The 16,419-nt window shown below is 43.9% G+C and overlaps 1 protein-coding gene across 1 annotated transcript in view; it reads right to left on the bottom strand.

Moving 5' to 3' along the window:
• LOC116257777 (uncharacterized) overlaps nt 1-16,159 on the bottom strand; it is a 97,721-nt gene extending 81,562 nt beyond the window's left edge. Inside the window, exon 1 of the mRNA XM_050078637.1 lies at nt 16,023-16,159. The gene's annotated coding sequence lies outside the window, so the exon portion shown is untranslated. The remainder of the gene's footprint in view (nt 1-16,022) is intronic.
• Nucleotides 16,160-16,419: the final 260 nt, after the last annotated feature.

Genomic DNA, 16,419 nt, shown 5'->3' with positions numbered 1-16,419 from the left:
CTCGTTGGTTCAGATAGGATCGCCCTGGTCTTGGTGGAATCCAGTCCATGTTTCGGCCAAAAAAGCTATGGATGGCTGAGTTCCATTACCGGCCGGAATTCCCAAGTCGGACGGTGGTTCTAGTGGCCGCTGCTCACTTCCGGCAACCATCGAGCAGCTATCGCAATTCCCCTTGCTCATCCCCCAATTACCCTTGGCAACATTTACAATTAATTGATTGATGTCTAAGTCAAGGAGGGCAAATCAGACCCGATGGTGAGTTAACGAGCGGAAAAGGAGGACCCAACTCGATGGCACTCGTTTCTCTTCTTCCCCTTCGGCTTCCCTTCATCAATACAAGTGTTACATAAGGCATCTCACTCAAGTGAAGCTGCCCACTTGGCCACACATAGAGGTAAGTTAATTCCCTAATGCCAAGTGTCCTCTTCATCATTACACCCCAGCCACAACACTTAGTCCCCTTCACTTACACCCTTCACCTCCTTATAACCGTTCCTAAACCCATACAAACTCAAAAGTCACCTTCTTCTCAGCTGGCCACTTAGCTCCTCTCATCATTAACCCTCTTGAAGCCTCCCAACCGTGAGTCATAACTCACCTCATTTCCCACCACTCCATGCCATAATTGAGGAATTAAATGTACGTATTCACCTCTTTTAGCTAGGAAGCCTCTTCGCACACCCTTAGCCCTTTACATCTTGTAACCGACCCATTCCACTTAACTATAGCCTTAACCTCTCTTATCCTCACGCCATAACCTCCTCTACCTCATCATTAATCCCCACTTCTCATCATTAGTTAGCCTACCCTCTTGCATGTCTCTTGGCTTTAACCCTTAGCATAACCGACCCCCATCATTAGTATCCATCACTCATAAGCTTAACTCTCCACTTTCTATCTCATGACCCTTAGCCTATGCCTAAACCATAACCGACTAGTCCATCACTAGCCCAGTCGTTGCCTTAACCCCCCTTCACTTGGCTCTTCTCACGCCAACCCACTACCGAACCACCTAGGCTACAGTGACTTACCTACCTTGACCTAGTCCATCCGAGCTCAAATATCTATTGAGCTCACCTAACCGAACCTAGCCTACCTAAACCCTCACCGAGCTCACTTCCTTGTTCCGAGCTCAGCCTTACCCCTTGGAGTCCATTAGATAGGTTCATCTCCAAGGCTGTTCGTGTTCAGATTAGAGTTATCAGCCCAACAGGTGACAACTTCACACGGCCTTATTGCTGCAACTCGTAGCCTTCAGCGGCCGATCAACCTCACCGGTGCCAAGGCAACCTCGGCCAAGCGGGCCGAACCCCTGCCTCCTACCGGGCGCTCTTCCTGCACATTGCTGTTACACTCGGCCGACCGATGCCATCAGCAGCTCCCTTGCTCCAGGCGTCGTAGCCGGCAGCATCCCTCGCTGACACCTTCATTGCCGAGACTCTCTCGACCAGCTCATACGAGACTACAAGGTGTCCTCGGCCAGGCGGGCTGAGCCATCTCGTCACCACCTTGCTGAGATATTCGAGTGTGGCTTTGCCACTGGTTTTCTCTCGGATCACTTGCTGATCAAGCTGATCTCTCGTCGGCTAGGTAACTTCTAAACATCCTATAGAACGTGGGATTATGGGTGCACTTTGGTTTCCAAACCAGGCTTAGCCAATTGCGACCGTCGACAGTCCCTCCAAGGCACCTTGCCAAGGACACAACTGCAGGTAGCTAGACCACCAAAGGGAAAGGGCATGGTTTGGCCGTTCTTAGGGATTGTATGAATGGTTTGTATGTGATTGCTGAGTGAGCTGTGAGAGAATTCTTTGTATCGCTCGTGATTATACAAGCCTTGATCCCCTTGGCGTTGTAGTAGGAATTAAGCCTTGGGTCTGGGAAAACACACTTGTATCTTTACCCAGGGAACTATTAAGTCGGGGTTGCTGTCCGGCTGGATCAACTTTTGTTATTAACTTCTCCAAGTTTTGGACTTAGTTATCTTGGGAAGGGCATCGACACCGGGTCAGCAGATTTTACCGACGCCGGGTCTAGGGTCCCCACAAGTTGGTATCAGAGCAAGCTCGTAGCAGCCACCTTTGTGATTCAGTGCTTAGGAGTTTTTTTATTCAGCATGTTTCAGTTTTAGTCAGTTTGGTGTAAAAGCAGAATTGGCTTGAACAGTTGGATTTCTGGCTTATACCGACTGATACCAACCCACCAGTTGGTATCAGAGCTAAATTGGGGCGCAGTCGTACAACAGATTTTCAATTTCAGAATTTAGCAGTAGATTTTGTCAGTCAGATTTCAGTTGGAGTATTCAGTTTTCAGCTGCGTTAATTTTGGTTTTCAGTCAGTTTAGTAGCAGACGACCTTGATTCGTAGAAGTTGGTGTTGGTTGTAGCAATGAGTTTTAGTTGTTTCAACTTCTTTGCCATCCTAGCAGAAATATAAGGAAAAATTAGTATCAGCCGTCTTAAGTAAGGTGTGAACAGTTCAGCCCAATCAAACGAGGAAATCAGGTAAATTTCTGCTGATCTGTGAACGAGCTCCCTACTCACCTGTTCGTAAATATTTTGGACACATTCTGTCCAAATTTCGTGTGAAACGGAGTTCATTTGGTGCAGTAAAGGTCGAATTACATAATCAGCACCCTGTGTATTACAGTTTCTAAAAAACCAGAAACTACGTCGGATTCCGGTGGCTGGGGCTGTCACTTCCGGCATCGGAATTGGTCGAGTTTAGTCTTGTTGGAAGCGCCTATATCTCAGGTATCTCCAGTTAAAATTTCAAATTTTTTGGAGTTACGATTGAAAAGTTATGATTTTTTGAGTGGACCCCTGTCCCGGGAAGCTTGCAGCGCAGCTGACGCAGACAACGGGCGATGGGGCTGACAACCGAGGTCAAGGCATGACTTTCTATGCAGATCGACTTTGATTGGAGATGAATTAGAAACTGAACATGGTGCCATTGGATTCCATATAATGTCTAGTATTTTTCAAGAAAGTTTCGTGATTTTCAGAGTTCTGGACGGAAAGTTATTGAATTTACAAGCGGCGCTTATTTTCTGAAGAATTCCCTGCGAACAGCACAATAACAAATGGTTTCAGTGGTGTCAGCTGTTCTTTTTAGATTTGGCTTTTAGCCGATTTCCTTTTCAGTTGTTAGCAGTTTGAATTCATAGCAGTCAGTAGAAGTTTTGTTATTTTCTGGAGTGGCAACAGTCTATGTATTCTGTGAGCAGTCCGCCCCCTCAATCAGGCTTTATCTTAGCATACGGGGGGAGTTAGTACGAAGCACCCACACCTGTGGATTCGTAACTAATTTTGAGGCTTACCCAATCTTTGGTGACCGGAAAAGAAGCAGTTTTCAGATCTGCCCCAGAGCGGCTAATGCTAGCCAGCAAGTTTCGGTAATTAGCATAAGAGATGTCCTCTTGGTATGAAAGTGAGGAAGAGGCTAGATCCTCTTACAACTGCAGCTCAGATGAAGAAAGATCCCGTGACGAGTATGGACAATACTCTGCTAGTGAGACTAACAATCAATCTAGTGGAGAATATTACGAGGATTATGGTGAAGTAAGCCCATATGATGAACCAGGCACCGGGGGTGAATCCCATGAGCAATCGGAGGAAGAGACCTATGAGGAAGGTGCATACGATTATATAGGGCGCAATTCTTGGAGGAACGGACCGATCGGAAGCACCACTCAGACTATGAACTCACTTGGGTCAAGGAAGGTGTATCATGATAGACATAGCTACTTCTCGTTGAGAGATACAATCAGGAGTAGACAAGATAATTATCCTGATAAGGTTTGGCCAGTCATAGAGAAGAACTGTCAGCCCAATCTAGTCAAGTTTCCAGAAACCAAGGTTCATGGTGGCGATCTGAAGCAAATAGCAAGAAGACCCATCAGTAGACGGCAGAAACCAGCACAAACCCTTCAAACTCAGTCCGCCAAACGTGCCACAAAGGGCTGTCGTGTTTCACAAATCCAAATCAGGAAGCCTAAAATGATGAAGAGTCAACCTCCTGCCAAGAGCAAGAAGCGTAAATTCCTTACAGCCTTTGGAGAATATATAACTCTTGACCAGCCAGAGTTCATGGTTGGAATGGCACGAGATGACTGATCCAATGGAAGACCTGATGTCTTCAAGGACTCCCAAAGAAAAACATCACCACAACCCTTCAATAGGTGGTCTAGGAGAGCAATCAATGGAAGGACGTAGAGAATCCTCTACTGACGGGCATGCCAAAGGGACACAAGTCCGTCCAAACTCGTTAAAAGCCAAGGAACCAAAACCAGGGCATGAATTTGCAAAGGGCACCTCGCAGCAAGTGGCGGAAGAGCCACATGACAGTCGGCAGAGGACTGCAAAATGGCACGCCACCCCGGGCAACCACCAGCGCCAAAACAGGCTATCGTATTTCTAAATTCAAGATAAAAAAGCCTATGGTTTACCAGCAAGCCTATGCGAATAAAGGGCCCCACAAGGCTGAACGGTGCCCTATTGAGAAGTTCATAATGGGTTGCGTCACTCAGCCATTATCCATGCTAGCTGTCCCAAACCCGGCTATACCCAGTAAACAGCCTGCACTAAGGATAAAAGGGGTCCAGCAAGTCAGCAATTTTGAGACATTGTCCGATGAAGAGCTAAGTGGGAAGGGCAATATAAGTCAGCAAGACCTCGTTAAAATGGGGACAGGATTAGAAAGTGAAGGCAATCCTGAACCGCAACAAGGAAGGGAGCCGGATCGCACCCTTTAGGATAAGGCGCATCCTAAGGAGGGTGGCTGCAGCCAATCCAAAGAGAAAACCCACCCTGAAAGCTTGAGGGAAAACTTGCAAAGACAAGCGATTGAAGAACTTACCAATAACTCCCCCAAGATGAAAGGCATGAACTCTAAGGATGAGGAGAAACAACACGATACCCTGACCATGAGATCCAACACAGGAAGGCTGTTACCAACACCATGGATAGGGTCTGAATCTATCGCTTTGGAAGAAATGCTACCAGCATATAAGGAGTCACCATTCAGCTTGGATAATCTCATAAACAAACAGCCAGCAACTCTCAAGCCAGCCGTATGGTACCTTGCAAGAAATGAAAGGCCACCTAGAGAGACGGTAGTAGAGCTACCCCACTATGTCACCCTGGAATACAAGGCAAAGCCTAAGGAGGGTGGCTATGTCAAGTGTAAAAAGTCGTACAAACCCCCGGTCATGAGCCCAAGGACAAATCTCTGAATCCTAACAGCTCATTTACTCGGTGGTATCACCTCTGAAGCAGAAACCGTGCTCAGCCAAGAGCAAAAAGGGCAAGTTCCAAGGCGGAAACAGTCACAACAAACATATGGCTGTGAGGAAAGATGTGCAGCGAAAGCGTGGGCAAAAATGGAAGACAAAGAGACCCATTGGTTACCCCTTGAGGCCCAAAATGAGGCTCGAGCAAATACTCGGGTATGGCAGGCCCACGATCGAGGTAAAATAAGAAACCATTTAGAGTGCCCAAAGGTCACCAAGCAGCCATTAGAACAACAAAGATCACTTCTCAAGCAGCTACCCCGTGACTATGGACCAAGAATGACGCAGTGTAGCCAAGCAGTGGCCGAAGGTAGATCAGCAAGGATCATAACACAAGTACATTTTAAGGGACTAGGGCAACGGTTCCTTCAGCAAAAGACCTCGCTCGAATTTTTGCCTAGAGATTAATGGACCAGGGTACAACAGCCTAGGAGGAATAAAGATGAATCAGATCACCCTAGAAACAACCTAGCACGAGCTTGGGGACAAGCTCGTTTTAAGGAGGGTCGTTCTGATGCGAGCCTAAATCTGTCTTGGCCGATGATGGCTGAGGGAGTGGTCGAGGCCAGGCCAGGCCAAAGGCTCGCAACCAAGGCGTAAGCCTAGGCAAGGCATGCCGAAAGTTGGCTGCCGAGCAAGAGATGTCAAGGCCGAAGGAAGACGCGGCCCATCGTGCGGATGTGGAAGGGCGCCAGCCGAAGAAAAGAAGCGCCGATGTGGCCGACAAGGCCAAAGCATACTCGGCTAAGAAGGGTTGAGCATGTAGAGCTCACGCCGAAATGATGATGTTGGGTGTGAGCAGCCTCCCAAGGCTCGAAGAGACAGGACGCATCGATAGTACATCGACAGTCTTTTGCAGATGTGTAATTTTGGAGTCAATTCTACTCCTCTTTTTGATTTCCTAAGACGGGCTTAAGGAGGTTAACATAGTACTTGGAGGTGCTACAGTGGGCACCAAGTACGGGCAGAGCAGAGACAGACTTGAAGATGGGCACGGCGTAGAGAAATGGACCTAGATCCGGTAGAGGTAAAGTCAAACCTAGTGTCGAGTCGTAACCCAAGTCAAACGGGGAAGTCTAGGCCCGAACCTAGACAAGTTACCTCTCGGGCTCACAAGGCCCGAGTCAAACTCGAACTCTGAGATGTCTCGTCTCATTTGCTTTAGTTTATTTGCTTTTGTTGAGTCATTTTGTTTTAAGTATAAGTGTCTCGGTTCATTCCTAGAACCGGTTCTTTGTGAGCTTATATAAGCTCGATGTAAGTTGTTTTTATTAGGGAATGGAATATTGAATAGAAAGAAGAACGTTTGGTTCGTTGTCTCTGTTCCCCGTGTGGGAGTTTCTCTCTTCCCCTCATCAGCCTTGCCGGCGGTGATCGGAATCTCAAAGGCTACAACCCGTGGCTCTGGCTGAAGCAACATAGGTGTGAAGACGAGCTTGGAGGTTGCCGGAAAACCTCCCTTGCTGTCTTTATCCTACGCACAAATCCCCAGACAGAATTGCTCCTTCTTCAGGGTGCAGCCCCCTCGATCAAGGAGGAGGACTAGAGGCCGGTTGAAGTCTCGGGAAGACTTAGCGAAAAACTAGTGGAAAGCGGCTAGTACCACCGGTGGAGAAGACTAGTCGAGAGGCTGGACTAGTACCCTCGGGCGAGAAGACCACCTAGTAGCTGGCTAGCGCTCGAGCATCAACTCCGGCTGAGAGACGAGGTAGGCACCGAAGTAATCCTCTCGAGCAGAAAATCAAGCCTTGAGGAATTCGTCCCTAGTAAGCTTTTGGAACTCTGCCAAAACCAGAGGAAACGTTGCTGGAAAGGAAGAACTACGTGCGGCTTGTGAGGACTGTTTTCACGGCGAGAAACTGAGAAGGTTCGCCGGAATCCATTGGTAGAAGGCCAATCGGATTTCTGTGAATTCATCGGTAGATCTCCTTGGAAAACCTGTCCACGACAGCAGCAAATCCTCTCGCATAGAATCGTGAGGTTGCTGTCAACAAAGGAGAGCAATTTTAAACAGCCGATCCTAAAATCAAGCAACGTCGCACGCTCGGCTTGGCTGAGGCAAATCAGTGATTGGGCGGAAGGTTCAGACGAAATCTGAAGCAATCAAGGGCAAAATTCTCTCTCTCTTGTTGGTTCAGATAGGATCGCCCTGGTCTTGGTGGAATGCAGTCCAAGTTTCGGCCAAAAAGCTATGGACAGCTGAGTTCCATTACCGGCCAGAATTTCCAAGTCGGATGGTGGTTCTAGTGGCCACTGCTCACTTCCGGCACCCATCGAGCGGCTATCGCAATTCCCCTTGCTCATCCCCAAATTACCCTTGGCAACATTTACAATTAATTGATTGATGTCTAAGTCAAGGAGGGCAAATCAGACCCGGTGGTGAGTTAGCGAGCGGAAAAGGAGGACCCAACTCGTTGGCGCTCATTCCTCTTCTTCCCCTTCGGCATCCCTTCATCAATACAAGTGTTACATAAGGCTTCTCACTCAAGTGATGCTGTCCACTTGGCCACACATAGAGGTAAGTTAATTCCCTAATGCCAAGTGTCCTCTTCATCATTGCACCCCTGCCACAACGCTTCATCCCCATCACTCACACCCTTCACCTCCCTATAATCGTTCCTAAACATATACAAACTCAAAAGTCACCTTCTTCTCAGCTGGCCACTTCACTCCTCACATCATTAACCTTCTTGAAGCCTCCCCACCGTGAGTTATAACTCACCTCATTTCCCACCACTCCATGCCATAATTAAGAAATTAAAGGTACGTATTCACCTCTTTTAGCTAGGAAGCCTCTTCGCACACCCTTTGCCCTTTACATCTTGTAACCGACCCATTCCACTTTACTCTAGCCTTAACCTCTCTTATCCTCACACCATAACCTCCTCTACCTCGTCATTAATCCCCACTTCTCATCATTAGTTAGCCTACCCTCTTGCATGTCTCTTGGCTTTAACCCTTAGCATAACCGACCCCCATCATTAGTATCCATCACTCGTAAGCTTAACTCTCCACTTTCTATCGCATGACCCGTAGCCTATCCCTAAACCATAACTGACTAGTCTATCACTAGCCCAGTCGTTGCCTTAACCCCACTTCACTTGGCTCTACTCAAGCCAACCCACTACCGAACCACCTAGGCTACAGTGACTTACCAACCTTGACCTAGTCCATCCGAGCTCAAATCTCTACTGAGCTCACCTAACCAAACCTAGCCTACCTAAACCCTCACCGAGCTCACCTCCTTGTTCCGAGCTCGGCCTTACCCATTGGAGTCCATTAGATAGGTTCATCTCTAAGGCTGTTCGTGTTGAGATTAGAGTTATCAGCCCAACAGGTGACAACTTCACATGGCCTTGTTGCTGCAACTCGTAGCCTTCAGCGGCCGATCAACCTCACCAGCACCAAGGCGACCTCGGCCAGGCGGGCCGAGCCCCTGCCTCCTACCGGGCGCTCTTCCTGCACGTTGCTGTTACACTCGGCCGACCGACGCCATCAGCAGCTCCCTTGCTCCAGGTGTCGTAGCCCGCAACATCCCTCGCTGCCACCTTCATTGCCGAGAATCTCTCGACCAGCTCATACGAGACCACCTTGCTGAGATATTTGAGAGTGGCTTTGCCACTGGTTTTCTCTCGGATCACTTGCTGATCAAGCCGATCTCTCGTCGGCTAGGTAACTTCTAAACATCCTATAGAACGTGAGATTATGGGTGTACTATTATTTCCAAACCAGGCTTAGCCAATTGCGACCGTCGGCAGTCCCTCCAAGGCACCTTGCCAAGGACACGACTGCGGGTAGCTAGACCAGCAAAGGGAAAGGGCATGGTTTGGCCGTTCTTAGGGATTGTATGAATGGTTTGTATGTGATTGCTGAGTGAGCTGTGAGAGAATACTTTGTATCGCTCGCGATTGTACAAGCCTTGATCCCCTTATCGTTGTAGTAGGAATTAAGCCTTGGGTCTGGGAAAACACACTTGTATCTTTACCGAGGGAACTATTAAGTGGGGGTTGCTGTCCCGCTGGATCAACTTTTGTAATTAACTTGTCCAAGTTTTGGACTTACGGCTCCCTCGAGTGATCTTGGGAAGGGGATCGACACCGGGTCATCAGATTTTACGGACGCCGCCGGGTCTAGGGTCCCCACCATTTTCAGATTTGTTTTTGGTTTTTGATGTTCTTATCTAGCTGTATAGGTAAGGCCCAAGATCATGAACTAGAAGGTGAACAGTGATAATTTTCTTTTTCCCAAGAATAATTCCTAACACTTGATATGGCAAGCATTTTATGCATTGCATGAATTTTTGAACCTGATCCTAACATTATAGGTTTTCCTGAACTTGGTCACCTGCCAAGCCTGTTGTGGTTGGCGAACTAGGAGCCTCTGATGCCATTCACCATTCAACGACAACTTTTCTAGAAAAACCAAAGTACTTAATAGTTAATACGACCGGAGTTTGCTGTAGTGTTGGTTAAAGGCATTCTTAGGAATGTGTTGTTGACGTACTGAACACGAAATAATGCCTTTTCTTTTCATGTTTGTTGTGGTTTAAAGCATATGGAAGATGTAACTCAGGGTCCTTGTCATGAACATGTGTGTGTGTGTCTCTCTCTCATACCCAAGTAGAAAGACACGTTCACGTGCACCCAAGTACCGAAAAACATGTATTTGTTGATGTGGAGCTTGTGCTTGAATTCTTATGGCATTTCTAAAATATCACAATGCAGGTGGAATATGGCTGATTGGTGTATTAGTGCAGCCTAGAAGGCTAAAACTGTGGCTGATTGGTTTCTATTTTCAGAGCTAACATGTCAATTCATACAGTTAAAAGCATGCTTTCTTTTTGTGCTCGTAGCTAAATCTTAGTTATGAGATCTAATTGCAGGACTTGCCTTTGGTTGCTCAATTTTATTGCAGGTGGGACATTTGCATTGTACTCACGGATATGCAAGCATGTAAAGCTCTGTCTTCTTCCAAACCAATTGTCATATGATGCTTGTATCAAGTTCAACTGAAGGTGGCACCTCCACAGCTTGGGTTGTCAATAACGATTAAAGAAAGGAAGTATGTAAGCTTCCTTGTCACTGAAAAAGGATGTTCTCGTGTTTCTTCTTGTTGGTAACATTAGTGTCCACTGTCTTTTGATGTCATTCATTGTTGAATTTCTCCCAACTAGTTTTCATATAGGTTTTTAATGTCATTATGTTACTATGTTTTAATTTTACTTTGTTTTTGACTTTTTTTTTTTTATGGAACAGGCGATTGCTTTAGAGATTACCACAATTATGATGTGCCTATAAATTATTTTTTCCTCCAAAATATTTCACACATTTGATGTAGAAGGTTTGCAGTCATATGGGTTCAAGCTGGACTTTAGGCAAGTTCTTGTATGAAAACCTGTATTATAACATTCTTTTTTTCCTTGTACACGTGAAAATCTAATTATGAAGGAAAAGGAAGAAATTGAAGAAACATGACAAAGTGACTTAAAGTAGAAGAGACCATATGGAATGCACTAATAAAAGCAAATTCTTGTTCTTTCCTACAAAAGATATGTGCCTCATAGAGGGAGTTACTTATGCAAGTTTTTTGTCCATGCAGTTTATTGCCATTTCTCTTTTCTTAGCTGCAAAGTCTTTGCAGAAGGGACTCATCTCCTGAATGAACACTATTCTGTAGGCTGCTTTTGAAAATTGCCATAAGCATAACTTTCAATTTTCCTCCTATTTTCTTTCTGCTGTAAGCATCTGTCGCTTTGGCCCTGTTGAATTTGATTGGTATAGTCGTCATGACCAGTGACCACTTTAACGATGCTGCAACAAGATGCCAGATATTATGAGCTGTTTGGCCTTCATCTTGATCAAAAGCGAAACAGATTATGAATCACAGGTGTGGAATTGCTGGCAAACTGATTCTATTCTGTGGATATAGACTTGCCATCTATCACTTTTTTGTTATTTTCTCAAGTCTTTTAAAATTGTTCTTATTTTATATACTAAGATTCGTCTATTCGACAGTGATTTCATTGTTAAAAGAATCACATACCTTGATCGTGGCTTGAATGTTCACTACCCTGATTCGTATGAGACAAAACTTTGCTCATCACCTCAAAACTTCAGCTTCTCTGGAAGACTCCTTACTAGTGGTTCCGGCTCTTTGGTCCCAACCTTACCTTCTTCAGGTGCAATTCTGCTAATGATTGGCTTCTGCAACCTCCGTCCTCATGGAAGAGAAAAGACTGTGCTGATGGCTCTTTGCTGTATTATTATTACAGTCCACAGGAACAGATAACGCTGCCTCTTGATGTCCATCGCATCAATTGTCCTATGTATGAAATCCCTGCTGGTGTTGAGGAGTCCGAGTCTGCAAACCTTTCTGCCATATTGAGTGGTGGATTTTTTCTTCGCTGGGGGTTTGATTGCCTCAAGTGTACTACCAGTGCACCATACAAATTGCTCTGATGGATCATCTTCAAAATCAGCTGGTAGCGTGATATACTCCTGACTCTCGAGTTATGTTACTATCATAGCTTCCATCTTGTTCACACAAATTACACCAGTGGGGCGCAATATAATTTTGCTTTCTATTTGGAAGGATACCTGTACTCACTGATTATTGGGTGGTTCTGACCATTTGTAGGTGCATTCGCATAGATTAGCATTGTCATGTGTAAGTGCTTTCAGGGTCAACCAAGCCTGTCCTAGAAAGCTGTTTTCCCAGCACCGAGAAAGTCTAAAAAAAAATTGACTTCGTTCAAAATTACTGGACGTGTGTGTGTGGAGAGAAGGGTGGGGGGGTGGGCGAGAGAGAGAGAGTACCAGGTGTTCACTTGTGCATGATATCTTCTCCTGGCACTTGTCCTCCATGGTGCTGTCCAGTATACTTGTTGATTTACTTAGAGCTACTCTGTAGAGAAAATTTAAAACTGCTTTTTCGACCCGCTTGGTTTGAGGTTTCTTAATGTTTCACATGTTGATGACAAATCCAGCAAGATGTTGTTGAGACCATCTTTACCTTCATGAACCATCACCCTTGAGTTTTGCATCTCGACAAATCTTGGGGTATTCGGTGTACAATGCCTGGTAAAAGGATCATTTTTTTTCCTTCGTAAACCAGATTCAATGCTTTTTTTCCTTTGTAAACTCTTTTAGTACGTGTTAGCATTCTACAGCTAAGCCTTCCAGATTTTTAGGAGCATAAAGAAGGGGATCAGTCATTTCTACGCTGCAAACCTTGATTGTTTCTTTAATATGCAAAGTTTTCTGACATATAGGTGGGATCTGGGCCCTCTGGCCACCATTTGGCTACCGTCCCTTCCCCCCAAATTCAGGACCTACGGTTACAAATTCTCTTGATTCCCCCAACTCTCCATCTTCAAATGCAATAGTGAAAGGAGCCAGGAAAGCGGGAAATTTTTGTGGTGAAGATTTCTCATATTGTCTTTTAGTCCCACCATTTGGCTACCGTCCTTTCTCATTCGATTGTTGAAGTTGGAACTATGGACATGGATTTGGATCCAGTGTTATTATTTTTCTATTCAAATTCATGTCGAAGTCCAAATTACAACCGACTTTAGTAAACATATAGATGCCTGTTAACTTAAAAAATCACAATTCAAGCTGCTCAGTTCCTATGCTTTATTTTGTCTGAAATTCTGGTCCTCCAGTTTGCAAATTCTCGTCGTTCATAGGCCATTTAAACCTATAAAGAAAATGAAATTGATTTAAAACATCTAAATCCGAATGTAGAACACTGACAAGCAATTGAGATCTGTATTTGGATTTAACAATTTTTTTTTCTAGATCTGAAATACGTTGTAGCACAAGTTCATGAAAAAATTAGTAGCATGCCTCCGGTTGGATTCTGACCCAGATGAAAGTGGGATCTGATGCAAAATATTCACCAGGATCTGATACCAATCTGAATTTATAAAGCATGGTTAGCCTGCAAAACTTGATTGTTCCTGTAGTAGCAATCATTCACCAATAACGTGACCGTACTTTAAATATTTGTGCATTTTACAAATGGGATTGCAATCAGATGCTTTCCTCAACTCCTATTTCCTGACAGTTTGTTGCTTATCTAGCTAGATAATGAATTGTGCAATGTGTGAACGCTATAACATTTCCAAATCCGGGAAACGTCAGCGGGAACAATGTTCTTGTAAGTAGACAGCTGCAGCATTGATCTCTTTCTCAGTGATGCTTGGTTTACAAAGCTAGAGATGGTAATTGCTCTGATTGTTATACTTTTAATAGTGTTGTCTGGTTCATAATGCATGTGAAATCAAGAGAAGATAGAGAAATATTCTTTTACCAATCCTTGAGAGAAATATGTTTTACACTGATCTTTGAAAACTGAATTAGGGTCAAAATCATTGTGTAAGGAGCATTATTGTGGATTTAATTCGGTAGGAGAAATGAAAAAAAGAAAATTCTTTATGTTGAACGTTATTAAAGGCTATTTATTTTAACATACATACGAATCCGTTGTTGGGACACAGGAATGAAGTTTTACTAGTTGTATATAATAGCACCTCGATATTCTTTTCAATCATCAATGTCACTGGTGTACAAAGGGTTCTCCCATTGCAACGAGTGGGAAAGAGAATTATTTTTAAAATGTCATTGCAGGAAATTCAACTGGGGCAGGCGATCCAGGTAATTTGCCCACCCATGTAATTTGGGGGGTCCCTTAATTAATTGGAATTTAGAACATCATAGTCCGCTTGGCTTAAATGTGGCTCCACAAAAGACTCTAAGTCATTGTACAAAATGCCGAAACTGTTGACGTGCACACTCCTATGTTGGTGTCCACAAAAAATTATGCATGCGGGCGTACAAAGAATTATGAGTAAGACCACCAAAACTCTCAGGACAACTGTTTATGTTTGATTGGATTTGGAACTTTTTTGAAGATTTGAATTAAAGTTCCACCACTACATTAAAATTCCAACAAATCAAACGGGCTCTAGGTATTAATGGTGATTCTCAACTTAAAAGGCCGCACACGCTTACTGTGCTATCAATTATGAATGTCAACTTAATTAATCATTCACAATGTCATTGACATTGAAAAGTTAGCTAAGTTTACATGTAGGCTCTTGTAAATTATTAGTTAAAAAACTAAAATAACTCAAAATTAATGTATACAAGCGGTCTAGTCGGGTCCGCCAGCTTTCCGCTGGTTTCCTAAAATCCAACTAGATTGATAATTGGCCGAATCTTTCAGTATTACAACGAGCTTGAAAGTATATGTGCCGATTGCCAAGTCTAAAGAAATTAATCAAAATCAATGTTTCATAAACTTGTTGGACGTCCATTTCTCGGGCATGTAAATATGCACAATCTCATCTCATTTGTAATGCCAGCTTTGGGAAAATGGCTGGCATCCGCAGCGCACTTTGCACAGTCGGCCATATTGAATGGCCAGACCCATAAATTCTATATATTTTCTGTTCTTAATTTCATTTGGTGCCTCGACCGACATCAGAACAATAATTGGAAAAGATCACTATCCTTTTGCCCTTCAACTGTACATCCCAACGCTCCTCTTAATTCTGGCATTCACTTAGTAATACTACTTTTTTGACATTTAATGAAAGCCACCTAATCCTCGTAAACTGGTTGTCATGTTGGCTATCCATTGAATACTTTTAACATATCTTTACTTTTATATGCAGGAAGCTCAAGAAATATCAAAACCATACAACGTCATGCAGATGCAACAGATCAACGATATCACACGAGTCATGGTGTTTAAAGGACCGTACCGAGTCTCCCTAACTTTGCCCGTGATCGTTGGTTAGCAAATTAACCATGCTGTGTTCGCCGATTTGGCACTTATCCCAGTGAAAAATTTGCTTTTTAGGCATCGTTACCTTCATACATTGGTACAAAGGGCAGCCCTAAATGATCAATTAGAACAAAGACATTTCAACAGTGATGAACTTCACCACGTCACTTTTGCATCTTAGCCTAGAGTTGATATCTTAGAATGATGATTTGTACATTTCATCCAGGAAAAGTTTAACTACCCTCGAGTGCTGCCACCAGGAGTGTAATATTCAGTTTCATTTCAGCAGGTTGTCTAGCAGCAGTCGGCAGCCTACTGACAGCATGTTTATTGTTTTCATTACTCGATCCCTTCGGATTTCTTGTTCAAGGTCTCCTACAAAAAATGGATGCTTGCCATTCCGTACACCAACAAAAGTTGAGAAGTCTCACAACCACTAGGTACACATACAACGACATAATCAGAATGACAAGTAAGTTCAAATGTCAACTTGGGCAGGGTGGCTTTGGGAATGTCTAAAAAGGATGGTTGACCAATGGCACACCGGTGGCTGTAAAGCTTATGGAAAAATCATATAATGATGGGGAAGAATTTTGTATTGAAGTTGCCACCATCGGTATGATTCACCATGTCCAGCTTGAACCCATATGACTGCAAACCTTCTACATCAAATGTGTGAAATATTTTGGAGGAAAAAATAATTCATAGCCACACCATAATTGTGGTAATCTATAAAGCAATTGCCTGTTCCATAAAAAAAGTAAAAAACAAACTGAAATTAGAAGATAGTAACATAGTAGCATTAAAATCCTATATCTAGTTGAACCCTTACTATCTTGGAGAAGTTCAACAATGACATCAAAAGATAGTGGACACTTCTGTCAAGTACCAACAAGAACAAACGGGAACATCCTTTTCAGTGACAATGAAGCTTACATACCTCCTTTCTTTAATCGTTATTGACATCCCAAGCTGTGGAGGTGGCACCTTTAGTTGAACTTGATACGAGCATCAGATGAAAATTGGTTTGGAAGAAGACAGAGCTTTACATGCTTGCATATCAGTGAGTACAATGCAAATGTCGCACCTGCAATAAAATTGAGCAACCAAAGGCAAGTCCTGCAATTAGATCTCATAACTAAGATTTAGCTATGAGGACAAAAAGAAAGCATGCTTTTAGCTGTATGAATTGACATGTTAGCTCTGAAAATAAAAACACAATGTACGCACATTTGAACAGTGGGCCCATAAGCCACAGTTTCCCCAATGCTGAATACTGCCCTCATTTATGGATAAACAAAACACATATTAGTCAAAATATGATAAATATCCATAAC

The sequence above is a fragment of the Nymphaea colorata genome, chromosome 7 (assembly GCF_008831285.2).
Source record: "Nymphaea colorata isolate Beijing-Zhang1983 chromosome 7, ASM883128v2, whole genome shotgun sequence".
Taxonomy (NCBI): domain Eukaryota; kingdom Viridiplantae; phylum Streptophyta; class Magnoliopsida; order Nymphaeales; family Nymphaeaceae; genus Nymphaea; species Nymphaea colorata.
Note: the sequence above shows the minus strand (reverse complement) of the source record. Positions and strands in the feature narration are given on the sequence as shown.